The sequence below is a fragment of the Parasteatoda tepidariorum genome, chromosome 12 (genome assembly GCF_982258835.1).
Source record: "Parasteatoda tepidariorum strain Cologne lab strain chromosome 12, Ptep-v5.0, whole genome shotgun sequence".
Classification (NCBI taxonomy): Eukaryota; Metazoa; Arthropoda; class Arachnida; order Araneae; family Theridiidae; genus Parasteatoda; species Parasteatoda tepidariorum.
In genome coordinates this window covers 53,474,924-53,490,236 of record NC_141766.1, presented here as the reverse complement: position 1 = coordinate 53,490,236, position 15,313 = coordinate 53,474,924, and the positions used below count along the sequence as shown (strand labels likewise).

Here is a 15,313-nt window from a genome sequence, read left to right as displayed (position 1 = left end):
AAAAATAATAAACGCAAAACCCAACTCAACAACGTAACAGCAAACCAACAAAACCTAACAGCAACCATAAGAAAAACCTAAAAACAATTCATTCAGTTAAATTTACATTTTATTTTTTATTAAATGCTTGGCTATAAGAACTATAATCTTGAAAATCATATTTTCGGTTAACCGTCATCATATGCACAGAAAAATTATTAGATAAAAGGTCAAATACAGTATATTTTAGCTGCATTAAAAATAATTTTTTTTTCCATATTTTTTCACCAAAAATGTCATTACCATAGAGTACGTTAGCTTTACTAGAATTCATTTATCTGCTTAATCTGATTGATATATCATTAAAAGGTAATTATAGAAATACTTAAGAAAATATTTTATTTTTAAAATGTATAAAGTGAAGTACAATAAATTTATAAAAAGTAAATTTTTACATGTACAAATATTATAAATTTTAGTTCTTAGAATAAGTAAATTGATTTTCTTTATTAAATATCTCACTAAAATAAAAATTAACTCACTCTCTATTTGACGGTAAAATGGTAACTTACTATTTCATTACTTGATTATCAAATTATTTTTCTGATCGAAAAACAATAATTCACCTAGTTGAATATCTGAACTACTTTAATAGGAAATATGGTAAATCTGAAAAACAAACCAAATTCAATGCGTATGTTCTAAAAGTCGAGGAAACAATGCATTCAATTAGGAACAACGGAATAGTTTAGGTTTAAAATATATGTATCATAAATTTGCATTGATTTATTATGTTTAACTAATTAATGAATAATTATAATTTATTAGTATTTATTTGCAAATGTTAGTTGAGTTTCAGTTTGGATTATACCTGTGATTGACAGAAACCAGAATTTTTCTTTTAGAAAGAGAAGTATTATTTATAAGGCGTGAAATTTGGTGACAATTTCATTTTTGAGGTATTTTTTGAGATTTGAATCATATTTATTCATTTTTGACTTTTATTTGAGATTTTTGGGTATTTTTATTTTTTATTAATCTATTTATTTATTTATTTTAGATTCTGGACATATTTTGAAATACCAGTACGTTTCTATAACTATCAGACATTTTTACTGAGTTATATAAATTTTTTCAAGCATGCGTTAATAACGATTATAGCTGTTTCTATCAGAATTTCAGATATTAAAGATTAATTCCGGATAATTATTTTTCACATTTGATAACATCAAAAAGTATTTAATAATCCACTTTAATTTTAATATTTGTTGCTTTTGCATTAAACATTTAATTGAAGCTTTAATGAAAATCTCATATCAATTTCTTTTAATATGCATATTTTAATGTAAAATTATGTGTTATATGTTAATTTAGAACAAAAAAAAATCATGTTTTGGATTTAAATATTTGTTACAGTATACGCGAAGTTTTAGTATCTTAAGGGCATTTTTAGAGGTTATTCAGGTTTTTAAAATTCGGTCTCTAACAATTAAATGCATTGATTGATGCTGTTTTGATTGCTAAATTTAAGTTTGCTTTTTTTGTATTTGTATATATATATATATGAAATAGAAACCGTAAACTTTAAATTCAACTTCAAACTATTAATAATTTAAGGACACTATTCAAAATGTATCTTTTTGAAAAACTTATTATAAAAATTAATACTTTTTTTTACCTTTGTTGACCAGATGAATGTACAAGTGAGAAGGTAAATAGATATTTAGGATGACATCATGATGATATAGGATTGTTGTAGCGTCTTCAAAACTAAAAGAAATTAAATACAAAAGATTAAACTAAAATAAATTAAGAAGATTTACATTTGCATAACTTTCAAAGCCATTTTACATAAAAAGATTTTAAGTATTTATGCAAAAAAAAAATTCTGGAAAAAATCATTCAAATCAAAGAAATTAATATGATATCAAATTTTTACAGTGGATTTTTTTCAGTTTGCGTTATATACATTTTTACAATGAATAAGTCAAATTCCAGGTAAAATCCTGCAAATTAAGCAGGTTTATTCCTAAAATATTACTAACCTAAGATTACATAAGATTTTCCTCTATCTCAGTTTTAGCAATTGATATTTTTACAACAAAATAATTAAATTCCATATAAAAACCTACAACTCAAATATTTTTTCTAGATATTATAAGAGCATTACATATTAGTCTTTGCTTAGCTATAATTTTATAAAATAGAAATTAAATTCCATATTAAACTTCAAAAACCTTCAAATTTAGAAATTTTTCTATTATTATTATTATTTCTTATTAATAACCATTATTTTTTTTAAATAAATTTATAACAACGTACAGCTGTTTTATTTTTTAGTTTTAACTAAAACATAATAAAAACCTTTAAAAATAGTGCATTTTTTAAACTATTATTATAACCCGATGGTGCAACTGCCTTTTTTTAGTTTCAATTTAAGAACTAACGTAATAGTTTTTTTAATTCCAATACGAGTGAAGATTATGTTTTGCTCAAAACCATTAAGATTATATAATATAAAATAATCCTTCCTTTGATGTTAAATCCGTTTTATTTCTAAAACAAGTCTCCTATTAAACTTGACGAGAAAGAAGCCCATACAAATGTTTAAATTCGATCGAGTTTTCTAGATCAAACAAAACATTCGTTAGTGTGCAGTTTGAACAATGCATTCCCAAAAGTCTAGTCTATCAGCACGCACGTACGATTTTCAAATTCGTTAACTATAAAGACAAGCGGATCCCAGATACGTGATGCCCATAAATCCTCTTTAATCAATTGAGATTACGATAGATCGGGATTAGAATATTAGGATATATCTCACGATTTTCTAATCAAGTTTCTTTTTATTTGCGTAATGATACACCAGTCTTCACAATGTGCATGCATTGCGAAATGCATATTTAAGCATTTTTAATAAAGATAGAACGTATTTAAGGATTATTTATTGCTGTCATTTTGCAAGTATTTGCCAAATTGGTATAAATGTATTAGTAGGCCGAAGGTAAAGAAGTTTTCAGTAAGAAAAGATACCTTATGTAAACAGAAGAAAATTTTAAAGTCTGTTAGTATCCTGTGGTCACGCATTACGCTTAAAATTTATATAAACATGAAAAATCGAGCCCTTTTCTTCAGTTTTTTAATGCTACTTAAAATAGTACAATGGGATTGCTTCAGTTTCTTTTGTTTAGTTTATAGTTTAAAAAACAAAATAAAGGTAAAAATAAATCACCATTATTTCAAAGTATACCGGTCATCGGATGCTTTTTAAAAACACGAAATACCCATTTTTTGCTTTATCAATCGGTTTTTCAGCTATCATATAATGAATCAAAGAAGATGAATACTGAACAGAGTTCCGAATGTCCTCCTGAGGCCTGAGAAAATGTTCTTAAGAAGCAAATCACGGAAACTCAAATACAATTATTTTGTAAGTTCCTATATTTAAGAGGAATTCAAGTTCTCAGTTGAAACAGGGAGCAAATGCGTCAATTCTTCTAAAGAAAGCAGAACACCTGAGGTAAGAACATCATGCTTTTGCAAGAAACCATCTATGAGTTACAATGTCTAACTAAAGAATTATTCAACTGATAACTGTTTATCATAATTCCCATAAGTTCGTACAGTTGTTCAATGAATGTTATAAGAATCCACATGCTCAGTTGAAACGAAGAGCAAATGTGTAAATTTCTTTAACGAAGTCAGGACACTTGAGGAGAAAACATACTGCTTCTGCATGGAACCATCTTTGTGTTACACTGTGAAACTAAAGAATTATCCGACCAATAACTGCTAATCATAATTCCTAGAAATTAGTACAATTGTTCAATGAATATTATAAGATTTCGAATTCTCAGTTGAAACAAAGAGCAAATGCGTCAATTTTTCTGAAGAAGCCATGACACTCGACGTAAAAACATAATGCTTGTGCAAGAAATCATTTGTCTTACAATGTTTAACTAAAGTATTATCGATCTAACAACTGTTTATCATAATTCCTGGAAATTTGTGTAATAGTTTTAATGAATGTTTTCGGAACTCGAAATATCTATTGAAACAAATAGCAAATGCGCAAATTTTCTAAAGAAGCCAGGACACTAGATGAAAAAATATAATGCTTGTTCAAGAAATCATTCATGTCCTAAAATGTCTAACTAAAGAAGTATCCAACTGATAACTGTTTATCACAATTCCTAGAAATTCGTACAATTCTGTGATGAATATTGTAAGATTTCGAATTCTCAGTTGAAACAAAGAGCAAATGCGTCTATTTTTCTGCAGCAGCCATGGCGCTCGAGGTAAAAGCATAATGCTTATGCAAGAAACCATTTATGTCTCACAATGTTTAACTAACGTATTATCGAACTAACAACTGTTTATCATAATTCGTAGAAATTTGTGCAATTGTTTAAATGAATGTTTTTAGAACTCAAAATCTCTATTGAAACAAATAGCAAATGCGTAAATTTTCTAAAGAAGCCAGGACATTAGAGGCAAATATATAAGGCTTGTTCAAGAAAGCATCCATGTCTTAAAATGTCTAAATAAAGAAGTATCCTACTAATAACTGTTTATCATAATTCCTAGAAATTTGAACAATTGTAATTAAAACATTGAATTATTCAAGCAGCAGAAACTAGACGTGTTTAAATGCAGATTTGTTTAATTCTTGAGGTTTCCGTAGCCTATCTCTCGCTCTCTACATTCACTCGTATTCCTAACATTTAGGGTACTTAGGAAACTTTTTAATGTAAAATTTTAGGAATTAATAAATGATACTAAGATCAATATCATACTTAATAAGCTAAATAAATGTTATCATCTTTAATATCAATACCATCCTAGCATGTTTCCAGTGGGGAAGATCATTCGATTAAATTCCTTCAGTTTAATAAATGGCATCAAAATATATTTTTGGCACAATAATTTTCCTTCATTATATTCATTATAGCAGATTATTTTGCTTTTAAAAGTTTCGTACACTTATGGTTTGGAATCTCTTAAGTGCAGTATATATATATATATATATATATATATATATATATATATATATATATATATATATATATATATATATATATATATATATATATATATATATATATATATATATATATATATATATATATATATATATATATATATAATCGGGATTTATCAAATTATTTTTCCGAATAAATATTTTTTTTACCAGTTCTTCTCATAGATGGCAACACTAATTTGTAACTTGCTCAAAAAATATTTCGACCAAATTTATTTTTTAATTTTATTTTTTTCGATTCAATCTATAAGCACAACTTTAAAGATTTTACCTCTTCGTGAATTTTGTTAACTGTTTAATTAGTATTTTACTTCTCAAGCCTAAACCGCATTTTGCTACACGCCGGTAAGTTTGGTTACTGCTTTCTTTTATTTCATGCACTTTTTCAACAAAAAAAAATTTTTTTTTGCGATATCGACACATATAAAAAATAATTTTTATCTTCGGATAATTATTCTTTGTTCAGAAATATCACTTTAAATTATGCCAATAAATGACTCAAGGAAGACTGGAGGTTTTTTCCCATTTGTAGTTTTCCTTTTTATATTATTTTATTATTTGCGTGTATATATATATATATATATATATATATATATATATATATATACGTCAAAATATATTACTTTTCCAGCTTCGTATTTAAAATTAACTCTCTCGCAATTTGTTTCAATAGACAATTATAATTTATCTTTGAAACTACATGGAAGAAAATAATCATGCATTCGTAGCTAGCTTTAAAGAAATATCTCTCATGAGCAAATTTGATATAGATAAAAAATCTGAAGCTCAATTATATTCTTTGGTACATTAAACTTTAATTGTTTATTGATTCTCATTGTTAATAAAAAATACTATTCTGCCAATGTGCAAAAAATTAGCAAATTTACAAATTACTTTACGCTAGTAAATGATTTCATAAAAGTAAACCAGATTTTCGACAATCATAAAAGTTTTAGAACATGGTAGAAAAAGTTGGAGGAACCAAAATGTTCCAATTAGTTCCTACCTCCTTCCCATCCCCGAAACATTTCTAAGTAATTTAGATCTTATAATTGTGGAGTTAAAAACCTAAAAGCAAGGTGAAATTTAAAAAAAATATTTCTCCCAGCTTTATGAAACAATTGTTAAATCTTTTAATATTTTCAAGTTTGTGGAAATTCTCCTGAAAAAAATAAAATTAAACGCACGAACTAATATTTCACGGAAGGATCATATAACGTGACGTCATATTAGTCAAGACGGTAAATGGCGAGAAACTTGAAAAAATATTTAATTCTTGATTTTAAGCATATAGAGCAATTTAATTAATTATTATATATCAAACTCCATATCTATCTCTCTCTCTTTATATATATATATATATATATTTGTAAAGTATTTATTTTTTAGAAATTATATTAATGTATGCAAAATTTTACGAAAACTAAGGAGATTAAAACCGAAATTAGAACAAGGATGGTTGCAGGAATCGTGTTATTTTTAGCTTTGTTAAAATATTTAAACATTAATCCTTATGCAAAAAGTGATACTTCAAAGAAATGGAGCTTCATGAAAGGGACTCTCGTATTGGGACATATAGACTTTAACAGAAAGCGATTCAAATATCATAAAGAATTATTTTACGGAGAATGGAGGAAAATGAATAAGTAAAGAAACTTATGGCGAAATATATGAACATTTTAGAGCTACAAGAATAGAAAATAGTTCAGACACAGCTTAAAAATGGTGAAAAGAATAGAAAACTCTTTGTAAGGAGCTAATGGAAGCCGACTTTAAAATACTTAAAATTGCCAACTATAAGAAAAAAAGGCAACAAAGAAGAATGATTTGAAATCTTAAAGGATTTAATTTTTCGTAGAAGTTTACTGTGGAATGGAAACAAATTTGTAATCTCCTCTTCTGTGATATTAAATTTTAAAATTGCTGTAAACAAACTTCAATTAAAGAGGATTATTTTCTTCAAAGAATAGCGGCATTCAATTCCATTAATAAACCAACTAAACATAGCATTTATACAGTTTTATACAATATGTTGGCAAATTGGATACTTTACAATTTTTTTCTTGATCATACAAATATCAACAAAACCAAGTAACTCGAGTATTAATTTATGAAACATTTTTAAGAGCCGTGATTTACTTATTAAAAAATTAAAATTAGACATTAAGATATTTCAGTTACTTTCTGATTAATAAGAACTCAAATCAGTAGTAATATCTGACAAAAGTATTTTTTGTCTGCTTATTTATGTTCTTAAACAGTTAAACTTCAGTTGGCTTGTACTAATCTGTTATTTAAAGAATATAATATTAAGTTGAGGTAGGGATAAAATATGGTAATAAAAACAGAACAAAACATTAGTAGTTCTTCGGCAGTCACTTTCAAGTATTTCACTTAATTTTTTTTAAATTCCTATTGATTTAATAATGAAAGTCAATCTATTCTCCCTATAAATATCTTGAACAACTTTCTTAAGAGCATTTGAAATTCAATAATACGAGAGAAATACGTTTAAGGTATTTAAAACGTTAAAAAGTTTTTGTTACAGCTTTTCAATCAACTGAGTTATTAAATTATGTGTCCGTACAACTTATACTGTTTAAATTCCCGATGTATTTTTGAAAATTAACATGTTATGGATTAATAATTTTTTGCCTGGTTTGAATGAATTATCAAGTTATAAATTAGAAAGAATTTTTAATTTAGAACTTGAACTTTAACGTGAAATCAAATGAAATTATTTTTATGCATATCATTATATAATATTTTAGTATATTGAGTTTTTCAAGTAGATTTTTTACCATTCTTTTCACAAAATTTCAGTTATTCTTTACAATTATTTTACAAACATAACTTACCTCTCTCCAACCAAAACAAATGTGACAAAATGTCTTATACATATTATTTCATAACAGAAATGCTAACTATAGGGGAGAGTAGGGTCAATTGTAACAGGGTATGATTGTAACAGAGCAAAAATTTCGAGTGACGGGTTCTAGATTTGGTTCCCAGGGGGCGCACAAGGTGCATTTAATAAATCTACATGTACACCCCTGTTGGCAACCATTTCTATGTACTTTTGAAATAGTTACATCACAAAGGATATTTTCACGCTACTTAAGTACATTTTTTGGTATTAGAATATTATATTGTAACAAAGAAGTTTTGTTTAAACAAATAAAAATTATTAAGCGAATATGCAAGTGGACACCTTAATTAACATTTAAAAAAAAGATTAGTTTTGGTTATTAACTAGCATTGTTTTTAACAAATGAAGCTGAAATGGCGTCTTGGGGACGATTGTAACAATAAGTAAAGGGACGATTGTAACAGCTGAAAATAAATAATCTTATGTTTACAAACCATTACTTAACTCTTTAAGAACCACCAATAGTTTCCTACATCATTTATATTATCTTGCATGCGCATTATTTTATTTGTCACCTTTCACAAAATAAATTAAAATTTTTAACCCCTTAACGTTAAAAGCTTAACCCTTTAGGTCTCTGCTCATTATTATTTTTACTCCTAAAATATCACTACTATTCTGATCAATAAAAAATATATCACAACTATGATAATATGTCTACTCAACTATGTTTTAGTTGAATTTATGAACTGTCACAATTGACCCCGTAAATGGGGACAATTGCAACAAGCGCACGACTGTCAAAAATTGTTAATAACTAATATAATAACATATAAAATAAGGTATTTTCTTTTCTAGTAGAGCATAGTCTACTTTACTCGTCTGTCAATTAATACTAATAATATATTGGATTTTTTGTTAGTTAAAAATAGTTAAGTAAAAAATGTTACAATTGACCCCACTCTCCCCTATATTAAACAGTAACTGCGGTAAAAACTAACTGGTTAAAAATTCAGCTTGATATGCGGTTAATCATTTGAGTACCTTCACTATTATTTTAATATTAATGATGAGGTTTAAAAGAATCAGTAAGAGCATTGAATTTTAATTCACTTAATAAGAGCTTCTTTAAATTTAAACATCGAAATATTTCAATAATAATTATGAATACTATGCATTTCTAAGCATCTCTAAACATGAGTTTCCAAATTCATTCTATGTATTAAAATGAAATGATACGAGTAAGACATCACTACCGTTTGATTGGTCTCTCAGCCAACTCGACAATTTCAGTATAAGTTAGTTTCACTATGTTCTATGAAATTATCTCTCCCTGACCGTGTCATTATGAGCGCTTGCAGTACAGAAATGTCTAACCACACATCGTGAATTGGGCATTTCTAATAAATGCTTGAAGCGAGTTACAGATAGATTCTAAATTTCCTCCCATTTATAAAATCTACTAAATCATTTCCCAAGAGAAGTAACGCATATTTGTTAACTAATTGGTCATTATTTAGAGGCCGGATATTTAAGACCCAAAAATGCAAATGAAATAAACAGGAAACGCCATTAAAACATCAAAAAATTCCCTTGAATAAAATTATCCTCTCTTAAAATAAAATTAAAAAATTCTCTCATAATTTCAATTTGAAGCATTATTTCGCTCCTAAGCTTTTGCATTACTTGCAATTGTAATAAAACAAGTGTATGAAATAAATTTGAGATTAAAGGATGAAATTTTCATTTAAGTTTAAAATAAATGCTTTAGGAAAATTTTTTTTTCTTTGATACATAAGCACTATAGATATATATATATATATATATACATACACCGAAGAGCCATTACATTATGACCACCCTGCTAATAACATGTAGTGCCACCGTTAGCCCTCAAAATTGCAAGCAACCGCCGAGGCATTGACTCCACAAGGTGCTGATAGGTAGTCTGAGGTATTTGGTACCAAGCCCTTACCAACTGGCCCTGCAATTCCCTCACATTGCGAGGGGGTAGCGTGGCAGCACGAATTTGGTTTTCTAAGTAGGACCACAAATGCTCTATTGGATTAAGGTTAGGTAAATTTGGGGGCCAAGACATGACTTGGTGTATATATATATATATATATATATATATATATATATATATATATATATATATATATATATATATATATATATATATATATATATATATATATATATATATATTTGTATAAATGCAAAGAGAAAGCGAGAGAAAAATAAATAATATACATGCACATAAATACGTTACGTACCACTTAAAAAATTACATATTTCTATGCCCAAAACATGAAGCTCTTCATTAAGGCAATATCATGAGTCGATTTTAATGTTTGAATTGAAAATTTGTAATTACTAAGGTTGAACTTTCATAATATTAATAAGGTTTAATTTAAAGAAATTAACATTTAATGAAAAAAAAATCCTTTCTATTAAAAAAATATTTAGAAAAATCTTCATGAAATATTTGAAAATTTTTAGCCATCGAATTGCCTGAATTAGATTGGCACATGGTAAAAATATTGATTTAGTTAACAGAGAAATTTTTAACTATAACATACAATTAAATCAACGATTTTACATGGATTTTAAGTTCATTAGTTGAATATCCATTGTATTTCCTCAAGCTTTGGAAGATTTCGTCTATATATATATATATATATATATATATATATATATATATATATATATACAATAATAACTTTTGTCGGATTCCTTAAAAAATTTCTACTTGTGAGGGTAATATTTTTTAAAAATTCTTGAATACTTAAACATTTGCAATATTTCAAGACTTTTAGACAAATTTGAGTTAAAATTTAAGAGAGGGATCCTTCAACTCCCTAAAATCTTCCAGGAAAAACTCGAACATCCTAGAGAAAATAAATAGATCTTTCGAATACAATTTGCGATTCAGGTAGAGTATCCGTAAATATAACAATAAAAAAGTATATTATTCCATTTTCGATTCAACGCACTTGTCTACAACTTATGTGTTACGAAATGCATTTTTAATCAAGCATGATAATTTTAAAGGCTAATATTTAAGGAGAAATCGATGCCGTTTTATCAAAAAGAGGCATTTCAGATCTAAAGATGAAAGGAAAGATGAGGTAATCAAATTAAATAAAATTATTCCTCAACTAAAACTTGAGAAAAAGAGTTAATTAAATTTTGCGGCGAAAATGTTTGCTTTTCATTTGTTTGAGTAAGAGATGCTCTGCTAACCAAGTTTGATGTTTTAGAGACAAAGAATGCAAGTCTCAGAGTTTGAGGCTTATAATAATCAATCTTTAATATCTAATGGATTTTAAATCTTGCGGAATATTGTACTTTTTATTTATTTCTTGTATCATTAAAAGGCTCAGTGTCGGAGTTTTAAATTCTTCTGTGAGCATTTGCTTTGATCTTTGAAAAAAAAAATTCCTAAATAATTAAAGAAATGTGTTTTCGACAAGCTTGCACGAACCTTATATTTAAATAATTATAGCCATCATCATAATTTAGCTATAATTTAGTTTTTTTTAATCTCTCCCTTTAGATGTTTCAAAATATTTTCCTCTAGGGTGTAGTTGATCACAATTATAATACAAGGTATTGATTCTCTTATAATTTGTTACCTGAAGTAAAACAAAGGCAAGAATCAAGTTTTTAGGTATAATTTACCCTTTGATAGGCATAAGACAAGAGTAATTCCGACAGAAATTATTCAGACAGCGTAAAATTAAAAAACAAGAGTAATTCCACATATCTATTTTTATTTATCTAGTATAGGAATCTGTTCAGTTCAGTTAAATAGGAACTGTTCAGTTCAGTTAAATAGGAACTGTTCAGTTCAGTTAAATGGGAACTGCTCAGTGTTCAGTTCAATTAAATATTTTCGTTGACTAAATCAAATAAAATGCCATAGATTTTTAATGATTGTGTTTTTGATATATTTTTTATTTAATTAACCAATTGATGGCTGTTTTTTTTCAACTTAATATTCTGTGTGATTATAGTAAATGGTGTCAATGGATTGTAAAAAAATCAAAAAATTTAAACTTCAAAGAAAATATTTATTTTTAAAAAAAAATCAAAATGTCTCAAAAAATTGGAACGCTAGACATGAATGGGTATAGGTTCAGATGAGTACAACTTCAAATAAAACGAGTAATAACATGTGAAATACTTTTCAAAATAGATAAATGAGAAATAAAAATTCAGTAATATAAGAATTTTAATTTTCCTTGGAAAAATAAAATGTAGTTGGTATGTAACCAGTCTCAGTCATGTAAAAACGTTGAGTGTTGGCATCATGAGCTTTATTTTTATAAGAACTAGTCAGAATTTTGTAAAAATGTTTTAAAAACTTTTGGGAACATTGCAGAAAAGCATAGTTATTTTACCTTTCAGAAATTTCTTAAACTGATATTATGAGTAAGGAAATCTTAATGTTTCTAAAACTTGGTACGTTAACCTGTCACATTTGTTAAAAATAAAAGAACAATAGTTTTAAATAACCACGATTAGAGATTAAATTGATCGAGACTTCATCGGGAAGTGAGAAGACTAGTTTTACTTGAACATGTTGCAATCATTATTCTGAAAAGTTTTCTAGCAAGCTCCTTTACTTTCTAACTTTAATAGCAGATTTGTTTGAAACAATCGCTGTTCTTGTTCACGTTGCAAGAAAGTTTCGCAGCTGAAACTAATGAGAACTATTGATCGCATCATTAGTGATGAAGCCGATTCTATGAATGATTAAGCTGCAACATGAAACAAGCAAATTCTCTCCAAAATTACCACTTCAGTGGGGCCTTTTATTTAGTGTATTATAATAATTTTCTAACAGCTTAAAATATGGCAGAATTTTTGAAATTAGTACTCTAGAAAATGCTAGGGAAAACCCGAAACTGTTACGAAGAAAGCAAATGTGATGTTAACACTTTATTTTTAAAATAATTCATAACTTAGACTACAGAATTATGCTGATTTTAGTTAATTAGAACTCTTAATTGAATTACAATATCACAATTCTTAAATGAAAAATCCAAAGTAATTCAAAAGCATTATTTATTAATAATAATGTTTAAGAATTCAAAATGCTTAATTGTATGAAAACCTAACCTCATTTTGGTGTCGCATGGATACACCTACATTTTTGTCATTTTATGCTGGGAGATATATACTCTATGAAGTAAAAGTTTTATTTGCTTCAAAAATTATAGAATTTGAAAAAAAGGTTGACATGTTTTGAGTGCTCAAAAATATGTGCCCATTCTCAAAACTCTCCAAGCATGAATGAGTATAACAAAACAGATTCACAGAAACGTTCTCATCAATATTTCAATAAACCACTTATTAACACACTCTATTGGAGTCTTGGGAATAAATTTCATTTCGATAGTACTCAGAGTGTACGTCAGTTTTCTATGTAAATATATTCAACTTTATTACATTCAATTTTATTACATTCAACTTTATTACATTCAACTTTATTATATTCAACTTTTTTGCTACCGATTTTAGTTTTTGTCTTCTAATAATTAAGTGCCAACTAAATTGTAATATACATTCGCAATTTCATTCATATACTTACTGTTTTTCTGAATTAAGGAATGAAACTTGAAATAAGTAGTGTTTCTATCTAGATTCGTGTTTTTTATAAAATGTATCAAAATAAAATGAAACATTATTATATACTGATTAAACACTCTTAACTAATGCTCGTGTAATAAATATGGCATTTTACCAAAACAGAAATCATATGACATTCTGTATGATTCTCTAAGAGCGTGAGAGAATGCTATTAGAAATAATACATGCTTAAACTTGAAAATGAAACACCTGGCTGGGTGCCATACCACAGTTAATGTTTGTATTTTAGTAAGCGAGCCAAAACTGCACCCAATTAGAAGCGAACGCAAAGTAGACAAATAATAAATTTCAAAAGACCTTAACATTTTCCAATACTTTTAATTTCTAGATATAGTTATTTCGACTTGCTTAAGTAGAAAATATAAAGAAAATTAAGAAAAACTTGGATTAATCTTGTTGCTTTAATATAGGTATTTTTACTTTTAATCGTTTGATGCAGGAAGAAAAAGTCATTACATGGTTTTAAAATGGGATTGGAAATTTGTGTATGCATTTATTATAGAATAAGCTTGAATTAAAATAATTAAATTTTTATTGTTTGAATATTTTGATTCAATTGTACTTGTCCTAATATTCTTAATTATTTATATTTCATTTGAATTATTTTATAATCTTGTTCTAATACGAGTATTTAATAAAAAAAACGTTAGCACATACATTATTTAGGAACCGGTTTGAAAATTTACGCAATAACAATATTCAATTTTCCAAATGTAAAGTTAAATTACTTCATAAAAAAACACAAAAATACATACTTCTTGAATGCAATATCCTTTTAATTAAATCCTATTATAAGGGAAATAAACTACATTTTTGATGTACTACACTAATCATAATAAGATTTCAGTACTTTAACAATGCACACTATAAATAAATATTTAAATTTAGTTTTGCGAAAAAGTTATTTTTAAATGCAAAATATCCATGTATTTTTAAATTTAAAATATTTTTAAAGTTAAATTGTCTTTTTCTAGCATAACTTGAATAGTTTAATTCCAGGAACACGAGAATCTAATAACATACTATAAAATAAGCTTCTTTATCACTTCGATTTACTGATATTTAAAATCTATGACAAAATAACCTATCTCAAGTTTAATTTGCTGCAGTGTATTGAATTTAATCTTAGACTCAAATAGTGAAAGCTACAGTTCCGAATTATAATCATTATTATTATATTAAATTTCATTCACAGTTCATATTATATTATTGCTCATAATTATCATAGTTCATATATGAATTCATTTCAGTTATATGCATATATATTCCACAATTATATTTTCAAAATATAATGTTAAACTACTTCATGAAAAAGATGCAATACCTATTTCTTGAAACATATATACTTTTAGCTGAAACCTTTTATAAATGAAATAAACTACATTTTTGATATACTGCACTAACCATAATTAAATATTTCAGCTCTTTATAAATGCATGCAATATATAAATATTTTAATTTAGTTTGCTCCTTTCAAATGTAAAACATGTGTGTATTTTAAAATTTTACAGTTCAAAAGATTAATACAGTTAACTTATCTTTTTCTAGCTTGAGTTGAATAGTTTAATTCCAGGTCCACGAAAATCTCATAACATGCTATGAAATATGCTTCTTTGATATCCCATCGATTTACTGATATTTAATATCTATGACGAAATATCATATCTTCAGTTTAATATACTGCAGTGTATTGAATATAATCCTAGACTCAATTAGTGAACGCTGCAGTTCATTTTATATAAAATCACGCATCGATAGGTTAGGTT

At 26.6% G+C, this 15,313-nt stretch overlaps 1 protein-coding gene across 4 annotated transcripts in view; it reads right to left on the bottom strand.

The window, feature by feature from the left end:
- Positions 1-15,313, bottom strand: part of GluClalpha (glycine receptor alpha 1) — a 328,193-nt gene that overhangs the window by 230,865 nt on the left and 82,015 nt on the right. For all 4 annotated transcript variants that reach the window (XM_016064935.4, XM_071188006.2, XM_071188007.2 and 1 more), the window contains exon 2: positions 1,658-1,749. The gene's annotated coding sequence lies outside the window, so the exon portion shown is untranslated. The remainder of the gene's footprint in view (positions 1-1,657; positions 1,750-15,313) is intronic.